This window comes from Astatotilapia calliptera, chromosome 20 (genome assembly GCF_900246225.1).
Source record: "Astatotilapia calliptera chromosome 20, fAstCal1.2, whole genome shotgun sequence".
Taxonomy (NCBI): domain Eukaryota; kingdom Metazoa; phylum Chordata; class Actinopteri; order Cichliformes; family Cichlidae; genus Astatotilapia; species Astatotilapia calliptera.
Window position 1 is genome coordinate 19,692,838 of NC_039321.1, and position 16,085 is coordinate 19,708,922.

Genomic DNA, 16,085 nt, shown 5'->3' on the forward strand with positions numbered 1-16,085 from the left:
TTATATCTAAAAAGAAGTTGAGTGTGTGACAAGCCATATTTGCACTTCGTGAACTTGGAAGGAGCTTATGAAGAGAAATTGAAGGCAGCGTGAGATAGCAGCACTCCATATGAAAAGAAAACAAAAGGCTGGCAACAAGGAACACATGCTGCAATGTTTTCCTGAGCCAAGGACGGCAACAAATCCAAAACGAAGATTTTGGAGAAGCATGTTGCTCGGTGAGCTTCACCTGCATTTCCTCCTGTGCGGCTCGAAAATGAAACGGGCACAAAGGAAGAAACAACATTTGGCGTCATTTTGCATGAAGTCATGCTTGTGATGTAATTCCACCTGTCTCACTTTCCAAACTTGTCTCAAGCCCACCTACGTGGAGCTGAACTAATACAGCCTGACATGATCCCCGTTGATATGTTCCGGTGTCCTAATCGGCCTCAGACATATGTCATTCAGGCTATGGATCATTAGCGTGCCCTCCAGGGGGAAACATATCATGCAGTTGAGTCGATGATGATTCAGAAATGAATACCTTCTCCGCGTTTTCTCTTCCCACTCTGTTCCCAGAGGTAGAAAAGGAAGACGGCTGCGGAACAAGCGTGGCGAGCTGGTGCGATGCTGTGGAGACAAAGGGAGGCATTTATCTGTATTTCCATATGTGTTTAACATTGGGAGATACTAAATCGTTCAGCCAAGAAGCCTTTAATAGATGAAGCATGTGCGCCTTATGCCTTAGTAGACCACGCTGTTTGCAGGCGATGCATTTTGTCGTTGCACATTAAAAGTATTTTCCATATAAATTGGCTGGCGTACGGCGTGATAGATAAGCTCGAGAGCAAGAAAGGGACAGAACTGGGAGGGAGAGAAATCAGTGTCTCTGAACGAGCCGCGCTTTGTTGTCATATTGTTGCATTTGTGTTCACACGTTTCGATTTATATTTCGACGCACTTGCTAACAAAGATGGAGAGGCGTTGCACGGTAATGGAGGAAGATTAAAAGCTGTTTAAAAGAGATTATTTGGGGAGTCTTTGCACCTTCATACCTGATCTGCTCTTTCCCCTTATGCCTCACATATAAGGACAAACACACACATGTTGTGAGATGGTTTCACTCAGATGCATTTGCTTTTGAATGCATTGTCTCAGTGCAAAGTGGGATCTCACACACAGACTTACATTTACTCACACAGAAAAACTCACACAACAGTCAAGGTTTCATTGGACATGGAAGCACACATCGCCTTCCTGCTTTCCATCTCGCCACAGGGCACAGCAGTGGGGTGTTGTACAAGCATGCATGTGTGTTTTTTAGTTTCATTCCCAAAGCTGGTTTGAAGACAAGCAGTCTTCATGAAAGAGTTATAGGTGAACTGCCATCCCTTAGTTTGAAATCCCAGACATACACACCTGCATGACATAAATCAAGCCAGTAAGGTTGATGCAAGCGGAAAGGTTTCCATCCGCGTCCACTGTTTCATACAAGCTACCTCTCCACAACTACAAATGCTTGACACCTATATGGGAAGCTAACACAGCTAATTGTGGAGCATCGGTTTACCTGAATCACTTGCAAACTTTTTCAAGAAAGTATACAGGGTGACCTCAATTTACCTGACATCTGAGCTTTGCACTGCAAACTCATTCAGTCACTTTGTTTAGCCTCTGCTTCTTCTGTTCAGTCAGAGTGTAGATCCACTCTGCTGCTTTTCTGTTCTGTTCAGGCAGTTTGCTGAATAGCAGATTTTGTTGGATGAATACAGCAGGCCATAAAAGTCATGCTCGGTGGCTGACTTAATTTTGTCCTGCTCTGCTTTTAGCTTCATTTAAACTTTACTGCAAAGGCGGAGAAGTTGGCTCTGTGAGAAGTCTGGATTTCTCTCCCAGATCACTGCTGAGGAGTGAGCAGACAGCAGATGGATGGACAGATTGTTATTGATGTGAATAGAATATGCTCTGCTGGTCAGCTGTTAAAAACCACAGCTGAAACCCAGAGGTTTTGCATGTGTGTGTGTGTGTGTGTAAGTGTGTGTTTCCCTCAGATGGTCTCTTTTTTCATCACAGACTTTTCAAACGTACTTCTTTTGCGACACATTCAGATACAAACAATTCACACTTCATAGTCCTTTTATACTTTTCCAATTAAGATAAATATAAAACGCTTTCCTTCATGCATTCTGCTAAAACAGTCCATTCTCTGTGTTAATTTACAAACCATCTTATCTTGTTTACATTATAGTCATTTCACACTTCACAATGTAAGAGAAAGTCTGGTTGCAGTAGTTTGTAAGCGTGATCTGTCCTGTGGTATGATTATTTTTTTAAATCATGGATTACACTCTTGATTGAATTTTTCAATTAACTAACAGACAGTTGAGTCTACAAAATGTGAACTTTTGAAAAATGTCAACATAAGATCTCCAGCGTATAAATATAATTCAGTAGGTGGAATCACACTGTAGTAATGTGGCCCTTTCTTCAAAGATATTATCATGAGCAAGCTATATTAGGGCTTTAAAGAGTTCTCAGTAACACCCCCAGAATGCTTTAACATCTGGTGTAACTCAAGCGTGCTGGAAAGTACAGTACTGTGACAAAGATGAAACATTTCCATAAATCTGGCCTTATTGATAAACTGAAATTTCGATTCGGCTCTACAAGCTGCTCTATAACTGTTCTGAGGATATGTGAAGGAATTGTGCACCCTGGTGCCCGTGGCCGTTTAAATTGATTTACAAGGCTTGCTTTGCAATTCCAATTGCAGTTTACTCATGATTCACACACCTTGCCTTGTATCTTCCACTGTTTGACTCTCACTGTGAGTCATGGCTGAACACGTGCAGCGTGTACAGAACTCACACAGAGAAACACACAGTCAACTGTACGCACTGGTCTACTGCCAAAATCCTTTCAAAATAAATATAACCAGTCCACACAACGAATTGGTAGGATTAAATATGTTGGAAATGGTAGCCGATAAACTATTTTAATTGTGACATTTGGACTCAGCAGACTTAAATTCATGAGAAAGCTGAAGTTTTAAACAAGTATCTTAAGCTAGCATTTTCTCCAAACGTAAGCAGGGGTGACTCTTCTGGTTGTAGAGAGCCAATATAATATAATAGAAGTCTCTGTAAAAGTGATTGTACTGCTCAGCTGATTTACTCCATCTCCACGACAAATACTTAAAACTTTATGAACTCAACAGGTCACGTATAGTCTTACACACTACAATGTCACATTCAACAAAGCCTTAAGGTGGACCTGCGTTGTGATTGACAAGTCGCTACCTGTCCCGTGCTTTCTCAGTCACTTCCACCCCTTGCTAATCACGTCCCATTTCAAATGCGCTCAGCAAGATAGCAACTGCCCCAATGCTCAGCGTGAGGCTACAAGATGGGACCTCGCTAATCAATAGGTGAAGTCGTTGCGCACACACTGGTCTTTTGTGTGCAGATGAAGTGGAAACAGCACACACAGGCATACACAATCAGAGCAACCTTGTGTCAGTGATATTTTCCAGGGTCCTCTGTGCTTTTGCACACTTTAACCATCTGTCGCTTGCTTTCTCTCGCTGAGAAGGCTTTCCACACACACAAGAGTAATACAGTCAAACTAGCCATCTGAGCCAGAGCAAGAGAGGGAAGGCGATTAAAAGGTGGCAGGGAAAGAAAAAACAAGTAAAAAAAAAAAAAAAGATGGATAAGTATGTGTTTGTGTACAAGAGACAAAAAAAACCTCTAGGCAGTGGAACTGTGCATAAAAATACAAACATATACAAAGATGCCTATGCAAAATCCCACCCATTAATGATTTCCAACAGGAACAAAACTCGTGTTTGGAGTTAATCTCAGAACAATGGGTACATTTTCAAATGGGTGTTGATTTCCCCACCAAGTATTGATGTTAGTGATTTGTAAAACTGCCCTCAGGCTTTACTGAACAAAAGCTATGAGGGCAGACTTAGGTCTACAGTTCATTTTCATATTATGTGCACAAAATGCACATTTAGTAACTGTTACAATACAAGTTTCACAAAAGTTGTCTTTAGGGCTGAAACTAGTGTTTCTTTCCATGTGTGATGCAATCACTCACTTGAGATGGATGTAGCTTTTAGGCTTATAAAGTGAAGCCAACACAAAAGTGGTTTCCAGATAGCAATATTTGTATTTTCAGAAAGACTTTGGGTCCTACTGAAATCTTTGGGAAAGCATCCATTGGCCCCACTAAAAGCACTTTTCTCAGGAGATCATGGGATTAGTAACTTAGATTCTTATTACATGAAACATCAAGTCCATTTTGTACATTTTGGTAATTTCTGAGTGTCAGAAAGGAAGATTGCCATTGCATTGCATAGGCAATCAGTTTCACGGTCAGATCAGTCCTATGCTCGTCACATCCAGTTTCAAAACAGGAAAATGGCGAAAATGCTGCGTTTTGTAGCAGAAATCAAAAACCATTGGGTGGTGCCACAGTGACCATGCCCATTTTTTAAAATACTTTAATAACAATACTAATACGTGAGTGACGTTTTACTTTTTGTGCATCCATTGATCAAAAATTCAAATTTTCTTTGGCATTTGGTCAGCTCCAGTTGAATATGACATATTCTATAAAATTACTAAGTAGTCAGTCTCATCTGTAATGGCTCTATGTTTAATTTTCACACAAACAAGTGAAAAAAACTAATCACTTACCAAAAAAAATTATAGAAAAGCAGAAATATATTAAAGAAATACCTCACAAAGATCAAGTCTAAAGTGACATTTAACACCGTCTATGTGTATGTAACTGTGATGAGTCTCATGGGTACCTGCATGGATACACATGCAGTATATACGAGGCGATACCACCAGTCACCAGAACCTCGCTTTACAAGCCCTGTAAAGCTAAATGTGCTGGAAATAGAAACCCTCCTTTAACCAAGGGACCCCACATGATTCTGCACAATTTAGAGCCCTTCAGCATTTCCCCTGCTGAAGTGTCATTGAGCAAAATCCTTTTAATTCGAGGCTGTGACTTAAGCAAAGAGTTGTGCACTATCACCTAGTTATCACATTACTGAAGCTGTGATTCAGAGTTAACCTTGTGCAGCATGGATTTAAAAGAAAGACTGCACACAGACCTTTATCTCCCAGATTATATTAAATCTGCTTGTATTAAATGAGTGTATTTGTCCAGATATACATATATTGGTTTTCCTGCATGAATTGGTGTAGCAGCGGTCTTAGCGTTTGAGCATCTGCTTGACTGAATGTCCTTTAAGCAGACGTGAAAGCCCTACCAGCTGCTGTCCAGTCACTCAGTTTGGCCTCTGGTGTCACAGAAGAGGGATGAACTAAAACAAAAGGCATCAATCAGACTTCACTGGTTTGTTAAAGATGGGATCAGTGAACTATCAGTCACCATGCACACAACACATGTGAACACGCGCACACACCCAGTGCTGCTATTTTTTAATATTATCATTACAGAAAGTCTTCCATTCTCTGGTTTTAGGACACCTCAGAGGCAGCTTGATGGTTTCTGCTTGTTTTGTTTGCTCATATATTGCAAGAAAGGAAATATGAATTTGCATAATGAAGTTGTTTTACGAGTAAATGCTGATTCATTATTTCCATACTTTGACTGGTTCTGTATATGCAATGGAAACCCAAAACATTTCTGCAAATGCAACTTTTACCTGGATGAATTAAGGATGTAATAAAAAAATAAAAATAAAAAAAAGCTACTGTGAAACAAATTCTCCAGAGCCTCGACGCAGTGTCTGACACCCCCCCCCCCCCCGCAGTCGTCCACTGCCAGTGAATGCATATTTGTGTGTGTGTGCAAGAAGGGGCTGGTTGTTTAAAAATGTTTTCTTATGGAGAAAATATGCAGCACTGTGTGAGTGGAATGTGGTGTAATTTAGTCAGTGCATCCACAGCCATGCCAAGCCACATTGAGAAACATACGAGAGAGCAGGAAAGGAACGATATGAATGTGTTTACGGTTACGATAGCAATTACCTGGTTGTCCCGGCTACCAAATTGGACCACTGTCAACCATTCTGTTTGGCTTCTTTGGTGCCGTTGACAACCAATTTTCTGATACCGAAGAATGTATCCTTTGCCTTTTGGGTGGAATCTTTGTCCTGGTGAATGAGGAGCACTGTTAATGAAGGGCGGAGGAAACTTTAGTGGGAAAGCTAGGTGACAGCTCCAGATTCCAGTTATACGCTGTGGTGTAATGTTCCTATTTTGCATATACTAAAACTGTTAAATTGTTTTACTGTGAATACAGTAAAATACATAAAGCAAGAGCTCAACTTTGAGTTTGAGCCCACTGTAGTGAGAACAGCTGTGAGAGGCTTGTATACAGTATCAATATTTCATCACTCAGTTTTACTTTATAACCTTGTTCAGTAGGAATGCAGTGTAAAACTTGAACACAAACACAAACCTGTAGTCTTTAAATCATTTAAGGCAGATATTTAATTAAAAACTGTTCAGAGAAAACATGCTAAATATTCAAAATAAGAAATATTATTGCTCTTTAAATATGTGCTTATTTTGAATTCGATTGCAGAAACATCTTTCGAAAAAATTGGAACAGCAGCAACAGAACAGTGAAAAGTTGGGGAAAGCTCCTAAAAGCACAGCAGGGCATTTGGAAACCAATTAAGCTGGTTAGTAACATGACTGGATATAAAAAGAGCATCCCAGAGAGGTTGAGTGTGCCTTTTACCGCTCTGTAAAATTTCTAGAATTGCAGATATTGTAGGGATTTAATTGTTTGTGAAATATCATCAAGAGGTTTACAGAAATTTGTTTTTGAGGGAGACAGAGGTAAAAAATCAAATTAAACTATAAAATATTGAATCGCTATGGGCTTCCCAGGCAGTACTCCGTTTGATTTTGCAGCACGATACGCTGCCTTTCAGATTACTTCCTGTTCAGAAAGGCCATTCTTAGTTTAGCAAAAAATGCCAAACCACATACTCTAAGTTTAACAGCAGCATAGCTCCGTTTTTAAAGAGTAGAGGTGCTCAGCTGGCTTCTCTGACACATTATGAAATAAAAACTACAACACAGCCAAAAACATTTGAGCCACAGAAATTCTGTATTAATCAACAGTAGGAACTTTTCTACTTTCAGAACTACAGCAGCTGGTCTCCTTCTTCTCTCAGACGCTTTTATGAAGTGCTGTTATAAAAAGAGCTGATTCCACCCAGTAGACATCTGTCCAGGGTTTTTTGAAATGTCTTGCTTCAAAATGAGCTACCTTTTTTTTGTCTTAATAAACATAAACATTTTGCGTTTTTGATTGATGGTTTGCTAATAGTTGTGCTGTTTTTAGGGCTGTATAGCGGACATATTTCCAGTGAAGCCAGGGTCACAGATAGGCACTGATCATGTGAACAAACTGAAAAGAGAAATACACAATAATAATTATATTGTATACAGTTATAGTTAATTACTGTAATAATATCTGTTCTTAATATACTCTCACTGGACTGTTGCATTGTTAGTGCTTTCACAACTGCCTCTATTCTTCATGGCAGATTCAACAAGGTGTTGGAAATTTTGGTTCATGATATGATGGCATCACAAAGTCGCTGTAGATTTGTACACAGTCGTAATAATCATCTCTCATCCCACCATATCTCAAACATGCTCTATTGGAGTGAGCTCTGTGGAAGCCGTTTAGGTCATATTCAGACGTCAGCAACACTATTCTAGTTGGTTGCTGTGTTTAAATGTAACTCAGTTGGTAGGAGACCAAAATGTGCCTGAACTGTTGATACAAGGCAGAAGGCAGCCGAGCTTTCTTGGTGCTTTTATCAGATTCTGACCGAACTTTCTGAATGTTGCAGCAGAAATGAAGAGTCATCAGACCAGGCAATGTTTTCAAGCATTTGTTTCAATTTCCTGTTCTTAGCTGACAGTGATCAAGGGTGTGATCTTCTGCTGTTGTGTTGTGTATTCAGAGATGCTCTTCTGCATACTTTGTTAGTAGCGTGTGGTTATTTGAGTTACTTACGCTTCCCTATCAGCTCGAAGCAGTCTGAAGAGAGCTATCCCTCACTGGAAATATTCTCTTTTTCAGACCATTCTCTGGAAATCGAGACATGGTTGCTGTGGGAAAATCCCAGTAGAACCACAGTTTCTGAAAAAGAAAGACCAGCCGGTCTAGCACCAACAACACATTGTGTTCAGTCACCTTTCTTCTTCATTCTGATGTCAAGTTTGACATTCAGCAGGTCATCTTGAGCAGAAATTGAGTGAGCCTTTAAATGCGCTGATTTGCTGCCATGTGATTGACTGATTAGATATTTGCATTAATGAGCAGTTGAAGTTCTGTATCTAACACAGTGTTGAGTTGCTGTCTATTTACTAGAGTATGATGAGTAGTTTTAATAAAAACATTAATATTATATCATAAAAATTTAATATGGAGACGATTCTAGGCAAATTTGAGTTCCCGCTGGGAATCTTCATTTTCATGTAGGTATTGCCTTACACTTCTTTTTATTTGCATACATAAAGATGAAATTGCCGCTTTACAGCACCCGGCTTTGTTTGTGAGCCTTAACACATACGTGTGAATCTGTTTACTGTAAGTGCCTGCAGGTGACTGCATGCACGTGCTTCTAGGTGCAGCCACTTGTGGGTTCACGCGCACAGCTGTTACTTAGTCGAGCTACAGTGGTGTGGGTCAGGATGGGCTAAGTGTTCCAAAGAGAGAAAATGAAGACAAATGAACAGAGATGAGCTAAACACTCTTCTAGTCAGCACCATATTACTTATCACCGTTCCACCTTCTCCTCCTTCCATTTCTCTCCTTCCCTCCCTCTCCCTGGGAAATATTACAAAGCTGCACAGAAAGACTCCCGGCACGGTAATGAAAAGCGCAAAAGCGTGGCACTTTTTGTGCTACTTTCGCGTCACTGGCAATTAATTCCACAGCGGTGCCCGGCGGGGGCCTTTGGTGCTATAATACTAACGCTAAAGCCAGTAGTGCATGAACGCTGCCTATAAATTTGAATCTACGCCAGCCACTTTTTTCCCCTCTCTAACCCTTACTTTACCTATCCTCTCTAAGTGAGGCAGTGTACATTGTGTGAGCTTATGGCCACAGCGGCACCGCAGAGAAAAACCTCCGGTTGATGGATAGGCAGTTAACGCCACACTTTCGTTCTCTGAAAATCTGAAACACAATCATATGCTACATTCACCTTTCAGGACTATTAACAGGAAACGGTCCTGACAGAAGTGTGTGATGTTGTGTTTGTTAGCTTTTGGAATAATAGATGGTGACCCAGTTTCAAATGACCCGGACTGCTCTGACAAACTTTCAGTTTCTCTTCCGACCGTGTCAGGCGCAGTGGCCCGTGGAAATGGAATGAACTCAAGTGCAGATTCAAACCCGGAGGCCAGGGGTGAAGTGTAACGAAACGAGATTTTATTTTACAATGTTCAAAAGCTAACAGAAAGTGCAGACTAGAATCAATGAACATAAACTAGATGTCTGAGGCGAGAGAAAATACTGTGATAATAACTAGATGGCAGGGATATGGAGTGCAGGTACTGGGCAGGGGAAACTGTGACGGGCCAGGGCACTGAAACAGAGGAGAGAGCAGTCAGGGGAATCCCACAGAAGGTTGCGAGTGAGTCTTAGGATAGTGCACTGATCTTTCTTACAAACTTGCAGGTGAGGGTTGCGTGGAGAGGGGAGGCAGGAGAGGTCCAGGTGGGTGCTGCATGCAATGCAGGGAGGCAGGCAGGAAAGAGTGGCAGCTCCGACACGGAGAGTGATTTCCGGCGGCAGCAAACTGGTATCCAGGAGAGCTTGGTAGGTGGGGTTCCGAGGCTGACGAGAAAAACAGAGATACGATTAATACGTATGATGAGTCACCAATGAATTGACGTGAGGCCGAGAACTGACTAAAGTTGGCAGATAATCTGGCGACGACCAGTTGAGTGCGCCGGTCTTAAATACTGCTGGTATGATTGCCATCAGGTGAGGAACAACAAAGACTCCACCCAGTGGGGAGGAGCTGATGCTGTGGAAAACCACCCAGACCACGACACTACCCCCCCATCAAGGGTCGACCCCCGGCGACCGAGCCCCCCGCGGCCCGCGGCGAGCCCTGTAAAAAGCAGAAAGCAAAGCAGGATCCAAAATCAAGGAACGAGACACCCAGGACCGCTCCTCAGGCCCATAACCCTCCCAGTCCACCAAGAACTGCCGGACCCGCCCCCGCCGACGGACGTCCAGAACGCGCCGGACCGTGAAGGCAGGATGCCCACCCACGAGCCGGGCGGGAGGAGGGGGAGCGGAAGGAGGGCACAACGGACTCACGACCACCGGCTTGACCTGGGAGACGTGGAAGGTCGGGTGAATGCGCAGTGAGGAAGGCAGCTTCAACCGCAGCGCAGAAGGGCTGAGGACCCGCTCCACCTCGAAGGGTCCAATGAAACGCGGGGCCAGCTTACGAGACGCCACCTTGAGGGGAACGTCCTTAGCAGACAACCACACCTTCTGCCCAGGGGAGTAGGCAGGGGCTGCCCTGCGGCGACGGTCCGCGTACAGGGACTGGCGAGCAACGGACCGGCACAACGACCGACGGGTCAACCTCCACGCCCGCTGACAACGTCTGAGATGGTGTTGGACCGAGGGAACCTCGAGGTCGGCCTCCTGGTCGGGAAAGAGAGGCGGCTGGTAACCTATGGAGGCTTCGAAAGGCGAGAGGCCAGTAGCAGACGACGTAAGCGAATTGTGAGCGTATTCTGCCCACGGCAGCAACGAGGACCATGAGGCGGGGTTGGAGGCAGCGACACAACGGAGGGTGGCCTCCAGTTCCTGGTTGAGCCGTTCGGCCTGCCCATTCGTCTGAGGATGAAATCCTGAGCTCAAGCAGGGTTTTGCCCCGAGAGCGGTACAGAACGACCTCCATACCCGTGAAATGAACTGAGGGCCCCTATCCGACACGATCTCGAGAGGTATGCCGTGGAGTCTGAAGATCTGCTCGGTCATAATCTTGGCGGTCTCTGTTGCGGTGGGGAGTTTGTTTAGGGCGACGAAGTGCGCAGCTTTAGAGAATCTGTCTACTACTGTGAGTATGGTGGTTTTACCCGAGGAGGCGGGAAGGCCAGTGACGAAATCCAATGCAATGTGAGACCAGGGGCGATGCGGTATAGTGAGGGGTTGCAAAAGTCCAGCTGGGCGTAGTGAGCTCGTTTTGTTGCGTGCGCAGACAGGACAGGCAGCTACATATTCTTTGACGTCTTTATCGATAGTCTCCCACCAGAAATACCTTTTAAGGAGTGAGCCTGTCCTCCCCCCACCCGGATGGCACGCAAATTTGCCCTTGTGGACCCAATCGATCACCTTAGGGCGAGCCCCGGTGGGGACATAGCGTCGGTTCGGAGGGCCCGTGCCGGGGTCTGGCTCCGTCTCCAGCGCACGGCGGATGTCCTCCTCCACGTCCCAGGCGACAGAACCGATCCTGACTCCTGCTGGCAGGACGGTGGGTGCATCAGACGGGTCACACACAGGGTCGAACTGGCGGGACAGGGCATCCGGCTTAGTGTTGCGGGTGCCTGGTCGGTAAGAGATGGAAAAGTTAAATCGAGTAAAGAACAGGGACCATCGAGCTTGACGTGAGTTGAGCCTTTTGGCTGTGCGTAAGTAGGTTAAGTTCTTATGATCAGTCCAAATGGTGAATGGATGCTCTGCTCCCTCAAGTAAATGCCGCCATTCCTCCAGCGCCAGCTTTACAGCAAGCAGCTCCCTGTCTCCAACGTCATAATTCCTCTCCGCAGGTGAGAGGCGGCGGGAGAAAAAGGCGCAGGGCCGAAGCTTAGCAGATGGACCTGAACGCTGGGACAACACCGCCCCGACCCCAACGCCTGACGCGTCTACTTCCACGATGAAGGGTTTACTATGATCAGGATGGATTAAGACCGGCGCAGAGGTAAACAGTTCTTTCAACCGGGAGAAGGCGGCGTCGGCCTCCGGATTCCAATGGTAAGGCAGCTTAGAGGAAGTTAGACGAGTTAGGGGAGCGGCTACCTGACTGTAATTCCTGATGAAGCGGCGGTAGAAGTTCGCGAAGCCCAAAAACCCCTGTAAGTGTTTTCGTGAGGTTGGTAGTGGCCACTCCGCTACTGCCTTCACTTTAGCCGGATCTGTCTTCACCTGCCCCCCTGCAAGAACGTAACCCAGAAATGACACAGACGGTGAGTGGAATTCGCATTTCTCGGCTTTGACGTATAACTTGTTCTCCAACAACCGCTGGAGTACGGTCCGGACATGGACTCTGTGTTCCATGAGGTCTTTGGAAAAAATCAGGATGTCATCGAGGTAAACGAAGACAAAACGGTCCAGAAAATCCCTGAGGACATCATTCACTAGGGTTTGAAAAACTGCAGGTGCGTTAGTGAGGCCAAATGGCATGACTAGATACTCGAAATGTCCTAAGTGTGTGTTAAACGCTGTTTTCCACTCATCCCCCTCCCTGATTCTGACTAGGTGATATGCGTTCCTGAGATCCAGTTTGGTAAAAACGGTGGCCCCATGGAGGGGCTCAAAAGCGGAGCTGATGAGCGGTAATGGGTATTTGTTTTTAACTGTGATGTCATTAAGGGGCCGAAAATCGATGCATGGACGGAGTGTGCCATCTTTCTTACCCACGAAGAAGAAGCCAGCACCCACGGGGGAAGTCGAAGGTCTGATGAGTCCAGCCGCCAGTGAGTCTCTGATGTATTCTTCCATGGCAGCCCGTTCAGGGCGTGACAAGTTGTAGAGGCGACTGGAAGGCAACGTGGAGCCGGAAAACAGGGTAATGGCACAATCGTAAGGGCGATGGGGTGGCAGGGACAGTGCCTTGTCTTTATTAAAAACTTCGGATATGTCATGGTATTCGGGGGGGACCGCAGAGAGGTCAGGGGTGCGGTTCTCCTTGCTAGAGGGCTCGGTGGCCCCTGGTGGGGCAGCTGAGACGAGACAGTTAGCGTGACAATATGGGCTCCAACTCACGACCCTCTGTCCCACCCAATCCAGGTGAGGATTATGATGCCTTAGCCATGGGAAACCTAAAATGATGGGCGTGTCAGGGGATTGTGAGGTGTAAAAGATCAGTGTTTCTCTGTGGTTGCCGGAAGTGATCAGGGTAACCGGTGCAGTGCGATGAGTAATGTGAGAAAAAACCTGATCGTTTAATGCCCTAACTGGAATGGACGGATTTAACTCAAAAAGAGGGATCTGAAGCTGTTCAGCAAATCCCCTGTCAATCAAACTCTGCTCGGCCCCTGAATCAACCAGCGCTGATGAGACGTGGGCTCCCTGACCGAGTAAGAGTGTCACAGAAAGCAAAAATCGGGGCTTAGCGTTAACCCTGGTACCGCCCACCCGTACCCCCGGATCTACCGGCGGGCGGTCTCTTTTCCCTTCCGAGGGCAGGAAGAAATCAAATGCTCACCGGAGCCACAATAAAAGCAAGAGTGTGAACGGCGGCGCCTCTCTCTCTCTTCCACCGTCAGCTGGTAACGCCCGATCTGCATGGGTTCCGGTTCCGGCTCACCACCCCCTGTGCCAGTAATGGGAGCGGACGGCTGAACCGGAAGCGGTGGCGGGTGAGAAACGACCGGAGACGACCGCCGCAAAGGCCGACGGGAACTGTAGTCCCTCTCCCACTCTCGCTCCCGCAACCTGCTGTCGATGCGAAGCGTGAGGGAAACCAGCTCCTCGAAATTAGCGGGCTCGTCCCGGGAGGCCAGGTGGTCCTTCATCTCATCATTGAGAGAGTGAAAATACACCCCATGCAGAGCCTGATCAGACCAGCCCGCCTCAGCGGCGGCGATGCGGAAATCGATCAGGAAGTCCGCAATGCTCCGCCGTCCCTGACGAAGATGCAACAGCTTCCGCGCCGAACTGCGTTCAGAGGTCGGGCGAGCGAAAGTTTTCTTAAACTCACTCAGAAAATCGTCATAACGACAAGTCGGTAACGGATGTCTAGCTAAATACGCCTCTGCCCATGTAAGGGCGCGCTCGCGCAGTTTCCCGACTAAATACGAAATCCGCACGGTTTCAGAAACAAACGAGCGGGGTGAGCGCCCGAACGCTAGCTCGCACTGAAGGAGGAAACCGCTACATCCCTCCCGGCCGCCAGAAAAAGGTTCCGGCTCCGGGGAGGCGGCATCGCGGAACATCGGCGTCTGCAGGGGCTCAGGATCCGCAGCGGGCTGAGGCGGCGGCGGCGCGGATACCGATGCCGACGTACCGGGAACGGGTTCGGGCTCCGGGGCAGTGGCTGACTGCAGGGTCTGAACCGCGGACTGCATCTTCTCTTGCTCGTCGGTGAGTAAGTTAACCTTCGCCAGGAGAAACTGGAGCGCGTCCTCGTGAGAGCCAAGAATGGCGCCCTGTTTTGAGACGGCTGTCCGGATTTGATCCGCTGAGTCCATACACTGGCCAGATTATACTGTCAGGCGCAGTGGCCCGTGGAAATGGAATGAACTCAAGTGCAGATTCAAACCCGGAGGCCAGGGGTGAAGTGTAACGAAACGAGATTTTATTTTACAATGTTCAAAAGCTAACAGAAAGTGCAGACTAGAATCAATGAACATAAACTAGATGTCTGAGGCGAGAGAAAATACTGTGATAATAACTAGATGGCAGGGATATGGAGTGCAGGTACTGGGCAGGGGAAACTGTGACGGGCCAGGGCACTGAAACAGAGGAGAGAGCAGTCAGGGGAATCCCACAGAAGGTTGCGAGTGAGTCTTAGGATAGTGCACTGATCTTTCTTACAAACTTGCAGGTGAGGGTTGCGTGGAGAGGGGAGGCAGGAGAGGTCCAGGTGGGTGCTGCATGCAATGCAGGGAGGCAGGCAGGAAAGAGTGGCAGCTCCGACACGGAGAGTGATTTCCGGCGGCAGCAAACTGGTATCCAGGAGAGCTTGGTAGGTGGGGTTCCGAGGCTGACGAGAAAAACAGAGATACGATTAATACGTATGATGAGTCACCAATGAATTGACGTGAGGCCGAGAACTGACTAAAGTTGGCAGATAATCTGGCGACGACCAGTTGAGTGCGCCGGTCTTAAATACTGCTGGTATGATTGCCATCAGGTGAGGAACAACAAAGACTCCACCCAGTGGGGAGGAGCTGATGCTGTGGAAAACCACCCAGACCACGACAGACCGTGGTACAAGAAGCAATTAAGCCTAGAATGCCCAACCCCCTTTGGCTGGGAGGGATACCGGTGAAAAAAGAGGAGGAAGAGAGAGGAAAATGAAGTGATTTGCGGCCTTATTGATCCGCAGGTCAGAGTTATTGATCAGACTGGGGAGAGATTGAGAGATGTGAGGAGGAGATGCAATGAGAGATGTGGATAGGAATGATGTAGTCTTTGTTTAGGTGGGAGAGCATCGAGAAGCTGTTGATTGACCAGAGGGCCATGGTGGTTCGGCTGGTCTAAGAGCTTTTTTCATGATTGGGCAAGCGCATCGGTCAATATTTCCTGTGTGAGTGTTTCAGCTCGGGACCTTAAAAATATTATTTTACATTCTTTAGGGACAGATAATGTCCTTTACCTCCTGGATCTCAAATGCACTTCTAAATGAAGACTTCAGGAAGGATTCCCTTTCATTTTTCCACTTTTTTTTCCCATATGGTGGCTCTTAATAGCAACTGGCAAATGGCTAATTGGCTCAGTTTCCTGCTTTCAACACAGTTCCATACAGTCTTGCCTAAAAAATGTTTATTTCTTCTCCAACTATCCCAAATTCCTTCCAATGACAATGGCAATGAGTCTATGAGCACCTCTTTGTGATCAGGCATAGCAATGAGGAGCATATGGAGAGAGGCCGCCTCCCTTTTATCCAGTGCAGACCAGCTCAGCACTTGAGAGCTGCCGCTTCCTGGCTCTCCTTCCAAGCTCTCCCCAGGTTGTCTCTGAGTCTCATCCTGCTGCCATCTGCCACTGACTTGGGCTCCCTCCAGAAAATCTGTAAAAAATAAAATAAAATGGAGCACCCTCTCTTCTCCGTAGCGGGAACCAGCTTAAAGGCCCAGTTTTCTCTCTTGCACTTTACTGTAAATGAAGCT

General features: G+C 46.2%; 1 protein-coding gene across 9 annotated transcripts in view; it reads left to right on the forward strand.

Annotated features, from left to right (window-relative positions):
- agrn (agrin) overlaps positions 1–16,085 on the forward strand; it is a 274,693-nt gene that overhangs the window by 131,781 nt on the left and 126,827 nt on the right. The gene's annotated exons all lie outside the window — the stretch shown is intronic.